General features: G+C 40.4%; 1 long non-coding RNA gene across 1 annotated transcript in view; it reads left to right on the forward strand.

The window, feature by feature from the left end:
* The window catches only part of LOC135562483 (uncharacterized), a 33,644-nt gene extending 25,376 nt beyond the window's left edge, over positions 1–8,268 (forward strand). The window contains exon 2 of the long non-coding RNA XR_010460007.1: positions 8,014–8,268. This is a non-coding gene — a long non-coding RNA (uncharacterized LOC135562483). The remainder of the gene's footprint in view (positions 1–8,013) is intronic.
* The last annotated feature ends 201 nt before the right edge of the window (positions 8,269–8,469 follow it).

An 8,469-nucleotide genomic window follows, 5' to 3' on the forward strand; every position in this document is an offset into this window, starting at 1 on the left:
CTTGTCCATTCGTCAAGCAATATACCAGCATCATAAGAAAAGGTTAGAACAGATCTCTCTCCATGATCACTCCATGTGGACTCTCCTCTCACATGCCAAAGAGAAGCATGAAAGAAAAGCTGTTGATAGCTTAGATCTGATACTGTACACCAAATTCTGGCTTGGTTCCTTTCTCTCGGTAGAAGTGGTTCGGAAGGCCTTCTTCAACGCCTTTGTCACTCTTCTTCAGCCAGTTAGAGAGGTACACACACTATTCGGTCCAATTATCTCTTCCATGCATTAAGATACCGTCTGATGTCACTTTTCATGATCACCTCGAAAGAACAGATCAGAAAAAGAGTTTAGTTCAGTTCATTAACTACATTATAAATTATAACTTTTACCAACTATTCTTAATACACATATCTGAACATATTTCAAAGAAAATATCAACACATTCTATTGAAACTATTCTTTCAAATTGGCTTATACTCCCCATCTGACTGTCAACTCCATCGTAGAGCCAAGGATCAAGAAGTTAGAACTATACCCCTCGGGAATAGAACAAAACAAACACAACAATAAAATACACTCCTTCACATATCACTCAAGGTGTATAACTTTAATTCAAAACCTCAAAAAACAGAATCCTCCCCCATGTTTTACACATATCTCTCTATGAGAGTAATGTAAAAAAAAAAAAAATACTACTGGAAAAAATATATTTAAAAAAATTCTAATAACCTAATCAAATTAAAAATCACGAAACTGTAAAAACTCCACAAAGAAAAATTATTCAACCCATGTGGACATAGGAAAATATACTTAAAGCAGCATACCCTTAGTTAAAAGCAATGCCCTCTCATTCTTCACAGTGGTCCAAATTACAAATATGGCTAAGAAGAATAAACTCAAACATATTTACCAATTACACAAATTATCTTGAAAGCAGTATTACAAATGACCATAAATTCATTATCCAAATGGCTTTCCAATGCGGTTGATCAAGCCACAACGGAAGGTCATCAGAGGTCATAGGTCATACAAAACCCTTCAAAGAAGTGTTTTTTACTATATTAGACAAATTATAAAAATTGTTAATTATTTCCTACTTGCTTGTCCCAGGTTCCCCAGAACATTCCTTTATCAAAATAATGAACGTGTTTAATTAAAACTCAGAAAATAAAAACTCATTAAAATTCCATGTGTATTTAAAAACACCAACAAATAGTCATAACAAATGTTTTATGTGTGTATTTGCAAACCTTAAGGTAAAAACAAAAACTTCCAGGCCCTTTTCAATTTGGTAGTTTATGGCCTCAATCTCACTGACTCTCCTCAAGATTATAGTCCCAGGAAACATTTCAAAGAGAGACAATGAAACACCCATTTTCCCAGAAAAACACAAAACACTTTGTTAGTATTCATTACACTACATCGATTCAGAGACTCAAAAGTGAACTATAAACCAAACCTAATGATAATTCCACTGTACCTCAAATCATTAATCGTAAATTTTAATCAACATCAATGTATATGTATGCTTAATTGAACATGTTACCCTTAGATACAATTATCCTGATATCATTACTATCTAAATGTTATACTTTTTCCTCTGTCGCAAATGTAGTACATTTCTCAGCGTAAGAAATCAGTAATTTAATCCCAGGCATTTAATAAAAATGTAAACGTGTTCTCCCATGGCTCCTTCAAATGACATATTTTACATAACTTCCCTCCATCCTGGAAGAAAGAATCCTACTCAAACACATCAGAATACAATGTTTAATTAAGTTAAATCAACATCTCTCAATCAAAATTGTACTGCCAGAAGTACAGAAAAGAGTGTACCTGAACAACGGTCAAAACAATTTGAGTAACGTTATTGTATATCCAACGTAATGACGCAGTTTTATGTTATTCCACAACAATCTACCTGCCTCTAGCAATTTACCCTGAAAATTAGTAGCCAACACAGCAACTAACTCTCTTCCTTACTTTCAGCTCAACATATCCTATTCCTTTTTTCCCAGTGGGCAAAAATATATAACCCCTCTCATTTCAACGTTTTTCCTTACCTCTTATCGTAAGATTAAAACCAAACTTTATAACTTCCTCTTCTCTTTGCTCTTCACACTTATGAAATGTCCAGGACTTTAAAAAGTAACACACACAGCTCCAAAATTATAACATGTGTCAGTCAATCTATAAGAATGAAAAACATTTCGGAAATCACTTTCTATCGCCATTATCTCTCCGCTATGGTTTAGAATTTCTTTAATTTAGGCAACTGTCTCCTCTATTGATACAGTCATTTAAATACGACTCAATTCTCAATACATTATTCCAGCAGATAATTTAGTGAACAGACATCGTCTTGCATCAAAATCAACATCGTCTTGCATCAATATTTATAAATGTTTCCTAAAGAATTCTGATTCTGCCACGACAATGCTTATAGGGAAGGACACTCAACATGTACGGCACTTGCACAACTGACTGATGATTGGCTGAAATATATTTCTAATAAGAAGCTTGTGTTGTTTTGTGAGACTTCAGTGCAGCTTTTGACATTATTGATCATAATCTGCTGCTAGAGAAAGTACAGTACCAGTCAAAAGTACATTGTAGAATAAGAGTGAAGACATCAAAACTATGAAATAACACATGGAATCATGTAGTAACCACAGAAGTGTTAAACAAATCAAAATACATTTCATATTTGAGATTCTTCAAAGTAGCTGTAAGGTTCTGTATTTATTTTCTTAGTGAACCTTGTGTTCTGTTTCGTTGTGTTCTTGAACGTAGCCCTGTCTTTCATTTTTGCTCATTGATAACACCTGTGTTAGTTACTCACCTGGTCTCATCAGCTCCTTATTTAGTTCAGTTTATTCTGTTTGTGCCTTTGTGAGGTATTCTGTAATGAATACTCAGGGAGAAAAGGTGTAGATTCACACGCAAAGCACAGCAGGTGTTTATTTCGCCTTCGCAGAAGGCAGGAATAGTGGTCACAGGTAGGCAAATAGGCAGGTGAATCAAAACTAGGACTGAAGGCTATAACTGATTCTCACAAACAAGCTAGGAAAAGGCTGAGTAGAGTCAAAACAAAAAATACCTCACACTGTACACTCTTCACATTCTCTCAACCAGCTTAATGAGGTACTGTTCCAAGATCTTGGAATGAACCATGTGGAAATTGAGCACGTTGATTAGACTAATGCTGCTTGTTGTGTAACCCTGGATTGTAAACTGTAATGGTCAGAACATATTGATGCAATGGTAGCTAAGATGGGGAGAGGTCTGTCCGTAATAAAGCGTTGCTCTGCTTTCTTGACATTGCTATTAACAAAACTACTCCTACAGGCCCTGGTTTTGTCGCACCTGGACTACTGCCCAGTCATATGGTCAAGTGCCACAAAGAGGGATATAGGCAAGTTACAGTTGGCCCAGAACAGAGCAGCACGACTGTCCCTTAAATGTACACAGAGAGCTACGTAACATCATTGACATGCATGTCAATCTCTACTGGCTCAAAGTAGAGGCGAGATTGACTGCATCACTACCTGTCTTTGTGAGAGGTGTTGACATGTTGAAAGCACCGAGCTGTCTTTTCATACGACTAGCACACAGCTCAGACACTCATGCATACCCTAGTTCCCCTGTGCCACCCATTAGTCCCCTGTGCCACCCATAAAAACAGGCTGACTGTGGAGAGGCACGGATGGTGGAGCTGGGAGTTCTAAGTCCCCTGTGCCACCCATAAAAACAGGCTGACTGTGGAGAGGCTGGAAGGGATGTTAATGCCCTTTGTGCGTGTGAAGCACCGCTGGGGGAGGCAAGCTATCCCTGCTGGTGTTGTGTGCTTGTAATTACTATTTTAATGTGGGTGATCAAACAGACAGAGAAGGAGAGAGCCGGAGGGGATGTTGTGTGTGCGGGGGACAATCTTCCCCATGACTGGATTACTCTCATCCGACTCCTCTCTTCCCATCATCTCTTTGCTCCTTCTAAACCTGTTCTTCCTTGTGCCATATGCCTCCTTTTACACTTAAAAGAGAGCATGCCCTATACTTAAGCAATAAGGCTCAAGGGGGTGGGGTGCAGTGCCTTGCGGAAGTATTCATCCCCCTTGGCGTTTTTCCTATTTTGTTACATTACAACTTGTAATTTAAATGGACTTTTATTTGGATTTCATGTAATGGACATACACAAAATAGTACAAATTGGTGAAGTGAAAGGAAAAAAATGGTTGTTTAAAAATTTAAAAAACGCCCCAATAGGTCCACAGACGACGCAATCGCAACCACACTGCACACTTCCCTAACCCATCTGGACAAGAGGAATACCTATGTGAGAATGCTGTTCATCGACTACAGCTCAGCATTTAACACCACAGTACCCTCCAAACTCGTCATCAAGAGACCCTGGGTCTCGACCCCGCCCTGTACAACTGGGTACTGGACTTCCTGACGGGCCGCCCCCAGGTGGTGAGGGTAGGTGACAATATCTCCACCCCACTGATCCTCAACACTGGGGCCCCACAAGGGTGCGTTCTGAGCCCTCTCCTGTACTCCCTGTTCACCCACGACTGCGTGGCCAAGCACGCCTCCAACTCAATCATCAAGTTTGCGGACGACACTACAGTGGTAGGCTTGATTACCAACAACGACGAGACGGCCTACAGGGAGGAGGTGAGGGCCCTCGCCTCTTCAACCTCAGGAGGCTGAAGAAATTCTGCTTGTCACCAAAAGCACTGACAAACTTCTACAGATGCACAATCCTGTCGGCTGTATCACCGCCTGGTACGGCAACTGCTCTGCCCACAACCGTAAGGCTCTCCAGAGGGTAGTGAAGTCTGCACAACGCATCACCGGGGGCAAACTACCTGCCCTCCAGGACACCTTCATCACCCAATGTCACAGGAAGGCCATAAAGATCATCAAGGACAACAACCACCTGAGCCACTGCCTGTTCACCCCGCTATCATCCAGAAGGCGAGGTCAGTACAGGTGCATCAAAGCAGGGACCGAGAGACTGAAAAACAGATTCTCAAGGCCATCAGACTGTTAAACAGCCACCACTAATATTGAGTGGCTGCGGCCAACATACTGACTCAACTCCAGCCACTTTAATCATGGAAATTGATGGAAATTGATGTAAAAAATGTATCACTAGCCACTTTAACAATGCCACTTAATATAATGTTTACATACCCTACATTACTCATCTAATATGTATATGTACAGTGGGGCAAAAAAGTATTTAGTCAGCCACCCATTGTGCAAGTTCTCCCACTTAAAAAGATGAGAGAGGCCTGTCATTTTCATCATAGGTACACTTCAACTATGACAGACAAAATGAGGGGGAAAATCCTGTTTCAGTCTTCCAGAGATTTGAGACTGGGATGGAGGTTCACATTCCAGCAGGACAATGACCCTAAGCATACTGCTAAAGCAACACTCGAGTGGTTTAAGGGGAAATATTTAAAAGTCTGGGAATGGCCTAGTCAAAGCCCTGACCTCAATCCAATTGAGAGTCTGTGGTATGACTTAAAAATGGCAAAATCCATCCAACTTGAAGGAGCTGGAGCAGTTTTGCCTTGAAGAATGGGCAAAAATCCCAGTGGCTAGATGAGACATACCCCAAGAGACTTGCAGCTGTAATTGTTGCAAAAGGTGTCTCTACAAAGTATTGACTTTGGGGGGGGGGGTGAATAGTTATACACACTCAAGTTCTGTTTTTTTGTCTTATTTCTTGTTTCACCCCCCCAAATATTTTGCATCTTCAAACTGGTAGGCATGTTGTGTAAATCAAATGAACAAACCCCCCACAAATCTATTTTAATTACAGGTTGTAAAGGCAACAAAATAGGAAAAATGCAAAGAGGGTGAATACTTTCGCAAGCCACTGTATATGGCCAATATACCTTACCTTCTTATGCACGACGCAAAGTGTGAGTGTGAGTGCCTGGATGCAGCCCTTAGGCGTGGTATATTAGCAATATACCACAAACCCACGAGGTGCCTTATTGCTATTATAAAGTGGTTACCAACATAATTAGAACTGTACAAATACAAGTTTTGTCATACCCATGGAATACGGTCTGATTTTCGACGGCTGGCTGTCAGCCAATCAGCACTCTGGGCTCAAACCAACCAGTTTATAATTTTGAATAATGCAAATCTCCAGTGGACACAACAGAACCCAAATAACAGAGAATGGAAACCCACAGAGGTAGTCCAGACCGGATGACTGTAGGTACACAAGTACCGAGGAGTGTCAGTTCCTCTCTAATGAAGAGAGGATCATATGGCACCACTCTTCAACCTGCTTCAGATGTTATCCATGGCATGAGTGGTTTACCGGGCCAGATGGATGAGTAGCAGGCCACATTAGTGATGGGCATTCGGAGTATTTTTCGATGAGCCTGATCTTTTAACTCCACTCACCTAAATGAGCTGTTCGTTTGGCTCCTAAAGGGCTCTTTGTTCAGTAGTGCTGAAATTTCATACAAAAACATTCAAATATAACATTTCTAATGTTAAGCTTAAGAAGTTGCCTATCATTTTGTCAGATCGTGAAATGTGAGTTCAAAAACATTTCTTTACCAGATGAAATGAAATTGCTTGCAAAAATTAACGTGGACCAGAATGAGTCTCTCCTCCCTACCTATTGTTCCTAGAGAGAGATAGCGTTAACAGATAACAGGTAAAGTTTTATAATTAATCTACAGATAATGTTTCATGACTTCTAATGGTGGTCTAGAGCTCATCAAGCAGCAGTGGTAGCAGTGTGCAAATCAGGGAGCCAAATAAATGTCTCTTTCACAGATGTGATTTGCTTCCTGACGTTCACCAAAAACATCTGTTCAAAAAAAGCCGCTTGTACTCGAAAGACCCATGACTACATCACGTGTCATAAACACCTGCTATGGTGACATTGCTGTTTGTAGTCAGGGCCTTTTGGGGGCCCTAAGCGAAATGTTTACGACAAGTTTAGATAGCTGGCTAGACTAACCAATCTAAAAGATGTTAGCTGACATGGGCTAATTGAGTCACTGTCAGTGACTGGCATAAATAACAAGAGAAAAACTGCTGATGCACAACCAAATGTCAAACAATTGCACTTTGTGTATTCTACTAATCTAACTCTCAAAAGTAAGTCGAGACCCCGATTGAGTTCCTAAAAAATTGAATAAATAAAGCTGAACAAAACAAACAACATTTGCTTTACTCTGTTTTCAATCATCTCTGCTTTGAACCATCCATACTGTCATCACCCCTCTATAAGGAGAATGAAGGTTAATGTTGTGTGTGTGTGTGTGTGTGTGTGTGTGTGTGTGTGTGTGTGTGTGTGTGTGTGTGTGTGTGTGTTTGAGAGACAGAGATATGGGGGCAGAGTTTAATCAATCCCAAGCAATTAAGATTGTATGACCACATAAAGTAGAAACGGCTAACACTCAGCCTTCAGAACTGATTTAGTTGACTGCAAGCTTATCTGTCTGACACTTAAGACTTGAAATAGTAAATGATATGACAATGCGCTGGAATATTAATATTTTGACAATCAGTTATCTTTTCCTGCAGACAGGCCACGTTTTACAGGAGACCCGTTTCTTATCAGTCTCATAAAGTCTAACAAACAATTTAAGCAAATTCACCACTTTCACAAGACAGTTAGATGTTGAATACGGTAGGGTACTACACAGGTATTCATAAAGTATTCAAACTGAACTATGGTGATAAGAGTAATATGAATGAACAGAACTGATCTCAATATTCCCTTTCTTTGTCACCTACGAACAACATGTCTGCCCTCTCACAGACCCAGCAACGTTAGTCTCTCAACCCTCAACGTTAGTCTCTCAACCCCAATCCCCCCCCCCCCCCCCCCCCGTGTGCATTAAAGACTGCTTTGGCGGTGTCTCCTGCGAGGATATTTAAGGATTCTCTTTGTACGCTTTTCACATCCATAAGCTGTTTTTGTTCTGTTGGCAATGCTGAATCCTGCTTGTGATTTCATTCACTGTCTCAGCAGCTACAGACAGAGCCAGGCTGAAGAATCCATTGAGTCCCTTTGATCCGAGAAGCAGCAGGGCGAGGAAAGCACAGACAGAGAGACCAAGAGGCAGGCTGAAAAGAGAGACACGGATGGAGGATGAAAATAATAGCAGAGGCTGTACAGTTGCATTCTCGGGAAGTGTTTGTCTTTCCTGTACAAGCAGCATATGTGAAGTACCCACTGGGCACAAACTGGTTAAATAAAATTTGTTTCAACTTCATTTGTCAATTGCATTGTGACGTGCGATCTATGAGGAAAATACATTGGATTTAAAAGAAGTAATCTGTTGTTTTTAGGCTACAGTTTTAACCACATTATTGTGGTATTGCCCAGCCTAGCGTTGATGCTTGTCACTGACTATAAACAATGTGCTATTGTGAGAATGATAATTGAGAAATCCTGTTGCTATCAAAGTTATTCTAACGGGTA

Source organism: Oncorhynchus nerka, linkage group LG19, assembly GCF_034236695.1.
Source record: "Oncorhynchus nerka isolate Pitt River linkage group LG19, Oner_Uvic_2.0, whole genome shotgun sequence".
NCBI classification, from domain to species: Eukaryota; Metazoa; Chordata; class Actinopteri; order Salmoniformes; family Salmonidae; genus Oncorhynchus; species Oncorhynchus nerka.